The following is a 14,415-nucleotide window of genomic DNA, read 5'->3' as shown; positions in this document are numbered from 1 at the left end:
TGCTAGTTAGTTTCTATTTTAATCTTGAGCGTTCTTTGAGTGTTTGGGATTTGTCTTAAGAGTGTGCAAAACTTTGACAAACAATGGATGGACGGCCGGGCTTCCTTGTATCCACTTATTCGCATATTTCCTTTGCACATTGGATGTGGGGTGAATGGAGTCTGGAAGATAGCGTATATACACGCCTTGCTGCAATCTTCTATCCTTCATCATAACCATAACTCACATGCTTGCAAAATTTTCCCCAACGTTTTCAGACTCTATTTCTAGCCTTTGGTTATGGACTCTGAGGGAAGATTGAAATATTCTGTGGATGCATTGAATTGGTGGAGGCAACAATGGAGACAACGATTAGGTGGAGGCAATGCAAGAGGGGCAAAGTAATATGATTTCAGATTTATGTAAGACAATTTCAATGCTTATACATAACTCGTACAAAATTTTATAAACGAAATTCTAAATGTTTGATTGGTTTAGTTGTGAGAATTACAAATATGCATATGCTTGAATTCTGTAGATCACTTGGTATGTGTTTAATTAAGACATAAAGTGGATTGGATATCATCGTTCCATTTCACGTTGCTTCTTATTTTGTATATATGTCGTGTGCAGTTTTCTTTTCTTTGAAAATGTTTAATTTTATACTATTGAGGAAATTGCAGTGATAGATATTGGAACGGTATGGATTACTTATGGTTATATGGCATGAGGTTGTTAGGACCTGCAACTTAAAAGTGGCAACTGCCTTATAACAGCAAACTGTCCTGTCTAATGCAAAAGGTCTTGCATCTTTTGCGATATGTGTTGTTGTGTTCTTGTTACTGAAAGCATGCTTGAAGCGATGCATACGCTTACTTTACTTATACATAGACATGCTTTTGTTAATACATGAATAAACTTAAAAGCCAAACTGGAAAAGTGATTTGAAATTAGTGCTTTTGTTGACATTCAAAACTATAAAATCATGCTGTTGATGATTCATATATCTTTTGATAGGCTGCTTATAATTTGCTGATGCATATCTTGATATTGTGATATATTTCTTTTTGTAAAATTTTGATATATATTATGCATGACAGTATGTAAATTATCCAAATAAGAAGGTTAATGGGATCTTAATTAGCATACTACAATTGACTAGTGCAATGTGCGCACTAAATGAATTTAATTTTATTGTTAAATCAAAGATTAGCCTCTAGTAAAGGTCAAGTATTGCAATGAACCAACTATAATTTTGGACAAAGTTGGATCTCACTAATTGATCATGAGGTTTGCAATGATTAGAGGCAGGTTTACATGAACCCATACCTGCCATGTGAATTAAATCCTTAATATATACTAGGATTGATTCCCAAGAATGTCACCATTTGTCTTGTATGTGATCTGCAACCCAAGGAAATAGGTGAGTTTACCCAAATCCTTTAAATAAAAAACTTCAGACGGTTCTTGAAATATGTGAGCTCACTCTTAACATGCTATCAAAGCATGTTAAGAGTTGCAGAAGTACATTATATGAAGACGATTGCAAGCACCAAGTGATTTTCATATAATGAAAACACTACTATTTAAATTTTCCATCCAAGGTAACAGTGTTTGGTCCTGTAATGTATGAGGAAGTTGAGCAATGGCTCCTAATACGCATTGACTTAAAGTACTATAGTTACAGGGTACTGCATGCTTACCTATATATGATCGGGGAGGTGTTGCGCCTTCTCTAGGCGACTTGGGCTAGTCTCTAGAGCACTTACGAAGGTGGATATAGACACAAGGCCAATCCGCGTGTCGGTTTTTAGAAACACCCGTAAGGGGTTCAAAAGTAGATGTGTCTGGTTAGGTCATAATACTGGGATCGTAATTAGGTTCAAAGCATAGCTACTTCTCCATCTCGATTTAACCTTGATGTGTCTTTACTAAGCTAAGGTTCAAGTCCATAAGATACCTTAGTTATGCAGTACTAGGCTTCCAAGAAAACCGCTCAAGAAAATTTTACAATATGTTTTCAGTATATTGTATTATTATTTTGAAAGTGGTGGAGGGATTGTCTCTGTTTAAGTGTCTGGGGTTTGTCTTAGGAGTGTACAAAACTTTGACAAACAATAGGCGTAAGGTCGGACTTGAGGGCAAATAGAGTATGAAAGAAAGCATTTTATACGCGATTTGAAGCAATCTTCCATCCTCCATCATAGTCATAACTCACATGTTTACAAAAAATTTCAAACATCACTTACGCTGTTGATTTCTTCCATACATTTGGATGTCTAAAAGCTATCAAATTCAAATGATTTTTGCATGAGTAATCTTCAAATGAATATCAAGAAATTGAACGGTTTCAATTCTGAAAATGGTAAAAATTCACAAAGAGTGGGATATGTGCTTCTCCTATGGGGAACGCAAAAATTATCCTTTAACCTTTCACACCCCCGAAAAATAATTCAAAAATAAAAAATAAAGGTTAGAATTAAACATGAGTGTAAGAAAAGCTATAATAAATGTGCTATCATTTTCCTTTACAATTATCCCACCCTTAACTCCCATCGAGGGTTTGGCAAAATAATCTAAATACTTGCATTGAGTGAACTCATCAATTTGTGCAAGAAAAAGGACAAATAATGTGAGAGAGAAGAGAGAATAAAAATTGGTCAATGGGCAGGACGCACCCAAGATGGTAACAAGAGGTAGGGTTTGCAAATGGTGATGGACAAGAAATAAATAAGAGATGGATGAGCACGTGAAATCCACCTGATAACATATCATTATCAGGCTTTTCCTATCAGAGTTAGCTATAAAGTTCAATGAACTTTCATGGCACTGCACGGCTCTCTTACCTTTCAAAAGATTATATATATATGTGTGTGTATATATAGTCCTTTTTATGAAGCCACTCCTAAATTCTTAATCTTATAATCCTTTTAAAAAAAGGGGCTTTTGGATCTAGGTTAAAAAACATAGGTAGTTTTGGGACTGAGTACAGTTATCCAATTACATATTTTGATATCAATTTTGACCCTTCAAATAAAATTATTTAAATTCTTTAATTTTTTTATCATTTATTCAATTTTTAAATTTTGAATATTTAAATACTCAAACTAAAATATTATCTAGTAACTACCTACTATTTATGAAGAAAACAAAACCGATATAATCTAGTAACTACCTACCTATTGTATAGGAAGAAAAATGCTTTATGCCTACAAAGCAGATATAATCTACCTGCAAAACAAAAATAAACTACCTATTGTATTGGAAGAAAAATGTTGGGAACCTACATGGCGGAACATAGAAATATAAATATGATATAGAAAACTTCATTTTAATCCCTAAAAAAGATGAGTTTTAGATTATAACCATATGTAAGATTAAAATCCAATTTTAGTCCCTAGCACATTTAATCATATCATTTATTAGTTGTATTTTGATGTTTTATTTTATCTTTTTATTTTTATTTTAATGTATTAATTACATTTACATTTAATTTTTATTTCATTCACCATAATATATTTTAATGTCTACATTTAGGCAACTAAATTTTTTATAATATATATTCCGATAACAATTTTGTATGTTCTTCATTTAGGTACATTAATACATTTGAATATTTTGGTATATCTATCGGTACAAACATGTAGTTACATTGATTCAATATAATGCATTTCGATCAATATAATGCATTTCGTTACGTACACTTTGATACACACATTTGAGTATTGACTTTTAGGTACATTAATTCAATTATTATTTCGGTAAATACATTTAGGTACATACATTTTGGTATTGATATTTAGGTACATACATTTTCGGTATTGACATTTAGGTTCGTACATTTTGGTACATACATTTCGGAATTGACATTTAGGTACACTTGTATTGACATTTTTTTATTTAGGTACATACATTTTCGGTATTGACATTTAGGTTCGTACATTTTGGTACATACATTTCGGTATTGACTTTTAGGTACATTAATTCAATATAATACATTTCAGTACATACATTTAGGTTCATTATAATATATTTCGGTACAATCATGTAGGTACAAATATTTTGGTACAAAAAAAGTCAATTTTATATATTTTGGCACAATCATTTTTGTACACTTATGTATCTATATATTTTTTTATCACAATTTTTTTTTAATATTTTCTCATTTACATTCATTTCTAATTAAAACAAATTAAATATGTGCATATTAATAAAATTAAAATTTAATATGGAGAGATTAAATAAAAATACACATTAAATAAGAAAAAGTGAATGTAAATTTTGATAAAAGTACACTCAAGGGATTAAATTGAATATTTAATCTAGCATCAGGTTTTTTTTTTAATTTTAATCTTTTGCAAGGACTAATGTTCAAAAACCCCAATATGATATAATATACCTCCATTAAAGGAACGAATTTGGAGAGAAGAACACAAAAATATCAACCATGAAAAGAAGAGACAAAAAAGAGGAGGATTGATAGAGGGGATTCTTTGGAAGAAGGAAAAAAGAAGGGATGAAACAGACTGGGGGTTGAGGTGATTATATGGCTATAACTAATCCTACAATTAACGGATTAGTTAAACCACAAATAATCCCATAATTAAGAAATTTTGTGTATTTACTACAATTTATAAGCCTAAGGGGTAAATATGGTACAAACCACAAATAAGCATACGTGAAATCTCAATTATTAAACCTATTTCAATGAAGTAGACTAATTCTACTAATGGCTCACAAATTGAATCTATATTAAGTTATTCCTTAAAATAAACAAATAATAGCGCATGCAAATGTGAACGTAGCCGTAGTAGTTAATGAATATGTATACTGCGCCATGTACTCAAATTATAGATTGAAGCTTTTTTTCGCAATTTAAATTTGTTGAACGTAGTTATATAAAACAAATGAAGTTTTCACTACAAAACAATAGCATGCATAGTTAAACGGAAAGATATGAGAACGTAGGTATATGGTGTTTCGAGTTTAGGGTTTAGGGTTTAAGATGCGGACTGGCCGTACGTATGCTAATTTGTGAAGAGATTTGGAGAGTTTTATTTATTTTAATTTTAGATTAGGAGATTGTTTGGAGGAGGAGAATGAGACACCCAGAATCTCTGGTTTCCACTCCTTTATTCATGACATGGAGACAAAACTTATCGATGCGAATATATACATTTCATCATCAAATTTGTGCTTGATGCCTGTCGGATCTGTATTATTGCATCCAGAAGCGTTTGAACTTGTCAGGCTTCAATATATTTTTCCAGATTATATTACAAACTGTGCATGTGCAGGTCCCTGTCCATTGTGTGTGCACCAGCCAACGGCCATTAAAAGGAGTCACCAACAATGTTGTCTAGTACACGTCTCAAGTTTTACCATGCATGTATAGTAACGTCATATGTCATTTCTTGACGAGGTATTTCTCAATTTCTTTCGTCCTTCATTTCGAATTTATAAGGAGTTGTCAATTTCTTCTATGATTTAATTTTAGTCATATCTAAATATTTTAATTAGCCAATTTTTCTCTCTATACTTTAATTTTAGTCGATTACCCCTACCCCGAACTTCTATTGGTCAATTTTCTTCTTGAACTTTAAATTTCTAATTGCAGAAAGATAATTTTATCCCTAATGTGGACAACATATTGTTTTCTTGTTCTTCTTCTCCTCCACTAGTTCACCTCCTACACTTTTTTGTTTGAATTTTAGAATTTAGGGGGGAAATTGAGTTCCCAATGGGGGGAACTGGCCAATTATAAAAATTCAGAAAAATAATCGGTTAAAATTAAAATTAAGGAGAGAAATTGACCAATTATAAAAGTTCAAAATTAAAGTTCAGCAGGAAAACTAGTAACTCCTTACAAGTTTGCGTGGGACGGGAAAAATCGGTCAATACCTCTTTCTTGAAATGTAAAATAAGTAAAGAATTCATGCAATAACTGAGTGCATGGATAAATACTGTTAATAAATAAGAGATTTACAAAATCTTTGCTCACCTATCAATCACTAAAATGTCTTATTGTTTGACTAAAGAACAATACCAAGCTACTTATTACAAATATATCATTATCAATCATAATTTGCAAAGTTGGCATTTCCAAAGATGAAGTTATCTACGTAATCTTATGATGAAAGTTTGGAAGAGTTAGATATGTTTTAATATTTATACTCAATCACAAAGCAGCATTTAGATCACTAATCCAACATCAATCCAATCAAGTTGGGTAAGCAATCTTTAACTTACTAGTACAAATGGTGTTTATTATATACATAGCGAAAGTCCTTTTCTTTTGGTAGAAACCTTCAACGCGTTAGAATATTTCTTTCAACCCCATACAAAAGTCAAATAATGTATAAAGTTGTACGAGTGTGAACATTTTACACTCATGCACAGTGAGAAATCAACTTTTTAATTACCAATAACTTATTATAATATTAGAACTTAACACGTCATATTTGACAAGAAAAACGCAATTTTAGTACACATTGCAAAACGCGTGATATCAAATCAAAATAAACTCTAAAATAATAGATATAACCTCGAATAACAAGAGGACAAACGTAGAAAAAACATAGTTTTGATCAATGGCGTAGCCACTCATAAGGTTAAGGTGGGTTGTAGCCCAGAGAGGTTTTCTGTAAGGGTAGTGTTATCCATTCACTCATTTTTATTTCTTACACACTTCTCTTAATTATTAGTTGTTCGGATCGAATGAATTGAAAATGATCACTAACAAAATATTAATAAGGATGTGTTTGAAGTAAAAATGAGTTTGTAAATAGATCTATTTTTTTGTAAACTCATGCTTATAGCCTACTCAATTTCAATACATATTATTATTTAATGTATATTTAGTAGAGGAGAGGTAGTAAATAATAGTTTTATGCTAAAAATTATAAATTAGTTCTATCTCTAGTCCCCCTTTATTCTATTCTTTAAAGGAAAATACAATTTACCCTATGTAGTTTAGCCTATGTGCTTCTTACTCAAGAAAAGATTAATAAGTTCTTTAAATACACAATTAAATTCTTATCTCTGCAATTCCTGACTTTCCGTTGCACTTTTTCAATGGATGTCACATTTGGTACGTTCTTAATCTCTTTATTTACTTATTCTTGATTTAATTAGTAGGTTAATTATTTATATGGTCCTTGAATTTATCAGTTATGGTTATGATTTTGAGAATAGTTTATATTATATTGTTGTTCTTTTATATTGATTATTATATATTTTATATAAGCAAAAAAAATAAACATATAATTTTATGGTACTATTTTCAACTAGCCCATCCAAGAAAAAAATCCTGATTCCGCCCTTGGTTTTGATGTGGCAAGTGACTATCCATTTGTATAGTTTTGGTCTTTCCTTTGCGTGCAAGCATGAACCACTCCGTTCAATTATTTACGAAACCAAAAGGACATTTTGGCATGTTTTTATGGGATCAGATCAGATTCCAGGAAAGATGTATCTGTAACCCTAAATACACAAAATATAAACTTGCAAGACACTCCCTCTCCTTTTTCTTTTGGCTATGAAATTGGCAAAAGAGAATCTGTAAGATGTGAAAGTTCCCAAGCCTTGAAGAAAAAGGTTAAAACCCCAAAAAGAAGGTTTATCTTCATCCTTATGGACCATGCATGGCTAGTGGTAGTTGATATCGTGTGGCCATTTGCCGCGTGGAAAATGGTGCTGATGATTGGGGTGCTCGGCTCCCATTGGCCCACTACCATGTCGTTTTTCTAGTGCTCCTTTGAAGAAACGACACGTAGGCAAGGGTTACTTTCGGAGAAAAGGGTAGTCCAAACAAAACCTTACCTAGAAATGTAGACACATATGCACCTATGTGCAGAGAGAATTTGTAGCAATGGGACACATTGGCATGCGACAATTGGTGAAAGATGACATGTAATCAGACATCCCATGACACATGTCTATTGGAGGCGAAATCTTAGAATGGAGGGACAATCTTACCTATATTTTGGCCACTCGATAACATGACATGATGAGTCTATAGAATTTGAGAATTTTTTTTTTCTTTGAAGGTGGATTGTGTGCCCTTTCATTTTCATACTTTTTTTTATGTTCTCTTGTTATATGTAATCATGATTAAGCCACGTCAACATTTTATATTAATTTTTTATAGAAATAATAAAACAAAAAGTAATAGGAATATAAAATGTTAACGTGGCTTAACCGTGACCACACAAACAGGAAGAGATGAGAAGAGTATGGAAATGGGAGGGCAGACAATCCACCTCCTTTTTCTTTAGATAAACACTAACATCTCTTAAAGTGAGATTCTTAATGGATTTTTTGGCACTTTATGTTTTTGACGTTATGTTTAATTATATTAGCACAGAATGTTAAAAAAATGTGATGGGGAGAGTTCATGAAGAATTTTACTTTTGAGAAAATCTCCTTAACATTTATTTATTTTCTTTATTACACAATAAACGAGATAAATACATCTATACAACTGACTATATATACAAAATGACTCAAGTTGCACGACCCTTTGATGTGTTAAAAAATATTAATTCAATTGTGAAACTCTTGTTACAAATGTAAATTCATCTGACGATTCACTTTGTTGCAAGAGATTATGTGTAAGGAGGAGAGATGAAGGGTAATGATTTTGAATTTCTATTTCTTTCCTCCACTCTCATTTTTTTCAATCTTTTGGTTGAATAAATTAGCAGAGATTCAAGCAGTCACGATACTAGCATTCCATATTTGTTGGGAATGTAAAGAGGGAGGGTGAGAGCTGCTTGAGGCTGGGACCAAGGCCCTAGCAGACTTATGCAGGGCCGCGCTCCTAGATTCGGAAGATATAATTAAGGGGAGAAGTGCAAAAGAAGAAAATAAAAGCGTGAAAAAGCAACATCAAATTGTTTCAAAAAAAAAAAAGCAACACCAAATCAGAAATTAAGACATTCTAACATTTAAAAGTATTTCGAGTCTTCAACCATAAAAGATGGCATATAGTAAAGCTCTTAATAAAATCACACCATTTGCCATGTAATTTTCCATGACATCATCTTTGCAGATAAATCTTGTCATGCTATACTAGGTAGGTAAATCGAACACAAAGCTCCATGAAGATAAAATTGGCAAGTAAAACGAGAGAATGTTTTACCAAAACAAGACATGAAAGCTGAGACATGAAAATGGGAAGAAAAGCAGGTTAAAAAGCCTGTAAACAGAGCAAGATGTTGATATAAAGTAACCATGGTTAACAGAAGATGGAGTCCGCAAAGGACGGAAGCCTAACCATGGTTAGACAACTTGGGTTAAGTTGCCGGTAATCTTTGGTGAGGATTGTTCCTCCTGCTATATATATATATATAGTGAGGAACGGATTGTGCAGAGCAGCCATTGTAAAACAAAATATATATTTATATGCTGATTGTGTGTGTGTGACAGCTGCCTAAAATCCCTAGAATCCCTTCTTCTTCTTCTTCCTTCAGCTCCTCTGGTCGGTACTCTGTTTTTATAAGGACTGAAAAAGCTTAAAAGCTCCTAAAGTCTTCACTCTGTAAGTCTAAATTCTCAGCCATTTTTTGAAGTTGCAGACTTTATTTTCTGCTTGTTTCTTCATTTTTCTTTTCTGGGTTTGATCAAAATTGTTCATTTTTTCTGTTAGTAATCAAAAGAATGCATTTTTAATGGTTTTTTGAGGGATTAATTCGAAGAATTCTAGATCTTATGAGACATTTGGTGCTGGGTGAGCTGGGTTTAGGAAATTGGGTTGTGGGGTGAGATCAAGTTGCTTGCTTTATCTGTTTTGTCTTTAATTTGGTATTGATCTTGTGATTTTAACTGGTTTAGGCTTCATCATGGTCAAATTTTTGCTAGATCTTGATGGTGGTAGAAGCTTTCTCAATGGTTTTTCTTTAATTTGGTACATGCTTATTTTTTGCTTCAAATTTTTATCTGCTGGATTTGAGGAAATAATTTGTTCTGCTCTTTTTAAAGTCTAGGGTATAAAGCATGGTTATTTCAGTTATATTTTTTAACATTTCATTGAGATTAGGGGGAAGGGGGTGTTTTAAGAAGAAAAGGTATTGAATTTTCAATTCTTCTACAGGTCATGCACTTTTCATGTCCCTATATTTTGTGGATTTGCTGGATCGGTTTTGTTATTCTGTTTATTTGCGTATTCATGATCTCCATCTCTTTTTGATTTGATCGAATAATCTTTGTGCTTGATACGAATTCCGCTGTGAAAGTTTAAGCTTTTAATGCTCAAGGATCTCCTTGTGATCAATTTTTATGGTTCAATCTTGTTTTTATGAAAGGTTTCTAATACTTTCCTTCATTGCATTGCAGGTCGGATAACACCAAGATATCGGTGACATTTCAACTTCGTTTGAATTAATCTGTCTCCCGTTTCGTGTCTTTGCCGGTTCATTCTGGTTTCACTGTCCCTCAACAATCTTTTACTGATTTTAGCTTTGAGTTTGGATATTCCGGTGTTTACCATACATTTATATTCACAAATCCGAACCCCCATAACATCGGTTTTGTTCAAATGGGTCTCTCAAGTCTACCAGCTCCATCAGAAGGAGTTCTATGTGTGCTTTTAGTAAACACAGCCCTATCAGTCTCCATTATCAAGGGGATAATCCGATCAGTCCTGCAAGTCGTTGGTATCCGTCTCACATCAGCCTCGTCATCTTCTTTCCCATCAGAAGACTCTGCTGAAAACCTCTCAGAATCATTTGAGTTCCATGTCAATCCTTCGGCTAGTTACATTGAGGACATCAGGAGCCATATCCCAGCAATTCGGTTTGATGCTGTGTGTAGCTTCAAGCAGCAGGAACACGAATGCTCTGTCTGCCTAACCGAGTTTGAACCTGAATCAGAGATCAACCGCTTGTCTTGTGGCCATATTTTCCATCAACATTGCTTAGAGAAGTGGTTGAATTACTGGAACATTACATGCCCTCTTTGTAGGACTCAGTTTATGCCTGGGGAGGACGCACCCTGCGTCTGGTAAAGGGTTTACAAAGCATGAAAATCGCGAAGAACTTCACGTACAGTGTTTAGTGTACAGGTATTTTACAAGAACGCTTCGCCGGGCCATAGTGTTGTTATACCTATGTTATGTGCGAGTTAAAACCTTGATGGTATGTCGATCGGTCTCAGAGACCAACATTTTTACGATTGTACATATTATGGAGGTACCGAAATTTACATATCTACGTTTGTCTTTGAGTTATGCTTATCGAATCTTCGAGTTTTACTTGTGTCATGGTTTACTGTGATATTCCCTTTCCTACTACTTCCAATCAAACATATGCATATTTTGTGTGAAATTTACATATCCGTGAGTCAAGTACCAGAGTTCTAGCTGCAATATCTGATGTATATGTTGAACAAAAAACATGAAGTTTTCAACTCATAAGGGCCAATGTAGTTTTGGTTTGTAAAGTCTGCGTGGTTCTTTGACCATCTTCGACTCTTGGGTTAAAACCTAAAATTTAGGTTTTAAACCCCCTAAAACTTGCTCCAGACAAATACCGGCTAAGATCTAGACCTGGTTAGGAGGGCTGGCCCACGGTGTGCGTCGACGCGCTTAGGAAAATGGGAAACTACAACAGGGCGACGAGGCCAACTCGTTGAACACGCGAGGCGCTGACAGCAAGGCGGCCCCACCTTGATGCGATTGTTAGCCACCCAGAACGAGCCCAACGGCTCTATTCCGATCTGACGGCATGGGTTATTAAACCGTTGGTTGATTAAGCGGTCTATATTCAAAATAATTAAAATTTTAAACTTTAAATTTATAAATACATTAAATAAGTGATTGAGATCGAATATGGTCAAATAATAGTTAAAAAAAATTTCAACGACCCAAAATTGTATCCAACAACTAAAACAATTTAAAAATAATTTATCGGCTAAGCACATGTTTCATGGGATTGGTTTAATGATTTTAATATTTATCAGAACCTAAATATTTTTCGGTTAAAATGTTCATAAAAATAAATTACGATAATCTACTTAATTTATTTTTAAGAAAATTACTTTAAAAAACATTTAACTTAAATTCATTCTTTAATAATCTCAGACTAAATTTTAACCCAAAATCATTTTGGAGATGAAAGAGATGTTAGTATAAAAAAAATTAGGTGATCTTAGGTGTTACTGAATGTATATAACTAATGATTGAATTTCTCGAGGTGATACTAGTTGTATACATATGATTCTGTATAATGGTGAAACGTCTAATTTTCTTGTGAAATATAGGGTGGAGTTTGCTTCCTTCTTAATGAAGGTGTTATGAATCTATGGATGGAGTTTTCATTTTCTTAAGTTAACATCAAGGAAAGTGAAACTAGTAGGAGGCTTTAAAGGACCATTTCTTCTCAACGGTTTGAGAAAATGGAACAAACCCTAAGAATTGAAAGCATCAATTGAACACTTGAAACAACTGTTTGGAAGAAAAAATAGCTACAAAACAAAAAACCCGAAGATCAAATAACGTTATAATGGTGGTCCTTTTTTTTCTTTGTAGCTTAGTAAAATGTGTTTTCTTCTACGGTAGTGTTATCCACACATCCATTTTTACTTCTTACATGCTCCTTTTAGTTTTCAACCATTGAATTGAATGATTGAAGAAGATCATGACAAAAAATTAACAACGATATGTGGAATGTAAAAATGGGTGGGTGAATAGCACTATCATTTGTTTTACTTTTTAAGGCAAATGAAGAAGAAATTCTTGAGTGCACACAACCGGAGGTGGTTGAACCGCACACACTCCATCCCGTATATTATGGTACCACTCACTTTAGCCTCATGTCTTATGTCTAGCACTTGCGTTGGACGAAAGAATTTCTCCACCGATGAAAATAGTAATAAAGTCATTTGCATTCAAGCACCTTATAGTGCAGTGCATTCTGTCATCACAAGCCAAAAAACTTGATGGGGATGAAAGAGACCTTGGGCAGACTCAAAGCTAAATTCTTGAACTTTGGTTTAACATGAACCTGTTGATTAATCTAAAATTTTGTTTTTCCACGTATTTAATTACATATATTGTATTCTGGGAGCCGAATATATTTTGGAAGTTGGAATTTGAAATAGTTCTAATACGTTACGTGTCAGTAAACATATGAAAAGTTGTAATAAAGTAATATCAGTACATTTTCTAAATTAGTAACATGCTCTTATGTATATTTTTTTTTTTTGAACAAACAATATTATCTCCGTTAATAAGATGGGAAGTGGATTAATCCTCACAATGGAGTCTAGCAATAATGTGGTTCAAATTTATTTTCGATGAGAATCGAACCTAAGATCTCTCACTTATAAATAATAAAAAATATCATTATACCATAGTATTAAATGACTACTCTTAAGTAAAATTTTAGAAGAGAACTGTAATTAGCATTCCCAAAATCTCATTATACACTACTCACAAGTGTATTTTTCTTTCTAATTATAGAAAATTTAAAATGCAAAATAAGATTTTTAAATTACTAATAACAATTCCCTATAAAAAAAATTAAAAAAAAAAACTGCCAACTTTTGCTATTTGTGGAAGACAAAAAAGCTGCCAAGCATATTTGGGGGTGCCATGTTGTTATGCTTTTGACAAACTTTTTATAAAGTGATTAGGTGTGTCCATATGGGCAGTTACAACTTACAGCGAGAGTATGGGAGCCATCATTAGACATGATCTGTCTCTCTCTCTCTCTCTTTTTCAAGTGAAGTAGCCATATTTGACTGTAATTTTCACTTTGGGACCTGCCTCTCAAGTAATTTTATCTTCATCGTTTCCACCCATTTTGGTGCATTCAGTCTAGAAGAAGAGTTGGGGAAGCTAATATGTATACAACTTCTCATTTGAAAAGTGAGCTGCCTTGGCTTTTTTCTTCTATCACTTTCCATCCATGGTATAATCATTTATTTTTATATTCATGCATGATTCAATTATATATCTATATTCAACGCAAAATGCATAATTTTAATAATGTGATTGAGTTGATCGAACAATTTTTACGAAGCCACGTGATTGTATTTCGACAAACAGGAAAGAGAATCAAGGCCATGTTGAATTTCAAGGTTTCTGCAGCACCTTTAACATGGGATAGGCAGTACCCATTACTTGTAAAGATGCTCTATGGTGGTACTGAATGAATTTCCAAGACATTATGCCAATAGGATCGAAAAAAAATTTTGGTTACGAATCAAAACTGTGATGTAGCTATTTATAATTCATAGGTGATTAGTTGAAAATGAGCTTTTTGATAAGCTCACTTTGAAGAGAGTTTCAAACTGGTAAAACTGTGAGTTAGTGAAAAACATCTGAAAGGTTAGGAGAAATATATCTATTGAGAAGTAGTTGATCACTATTGAGTGGAAGTTGATATTTAGAAAGTAGGGTTAAACTTGAAGGACAAGGATTGTCTGCCCTCTTTG

At 33.2% G+C, this 14,415-nt stretch overlaps 1 non-coding gene across 1 annotated transcript; it reads left to right on the top strand.

Annotated features, from left to right (window-relative positions):
• Positions 1 to 9,305: 9,305 nt before the first annotated feature.
• Positions 9,306 to 11,303, top strand: LOC103405065 (uncharacterized). The gene is made up of 2 exons (XR_011577933.1): positions 9,306 to 9,520; positions 10,315 to 11,303. It is a non-coding gene; the product is annotated as an uncharacterized protein (transcript).
• The last annotated feature ends 3,112 nt before the right edge of the window (positions 11,304 to 14,415 follow it).

The sequence above is a fragment of the Malus domestica genome, chromosome 17 (assembly GCF_042453785.1).
Source record: "Malus domestica chromosome 17, GDT2T_hap1".
Taxonomy (NCBI): Eukaryota; Viridiplantae; Streptophyta; class Magnoliopsida; order Rosales; family Rosaceae; genus Malus; species Malus domestica.
The sequence above is the reverse complement of the archived record's forward strand: the minus strand, read 5'-3'. Positions and strand labels throughout refer to the sequence as shown.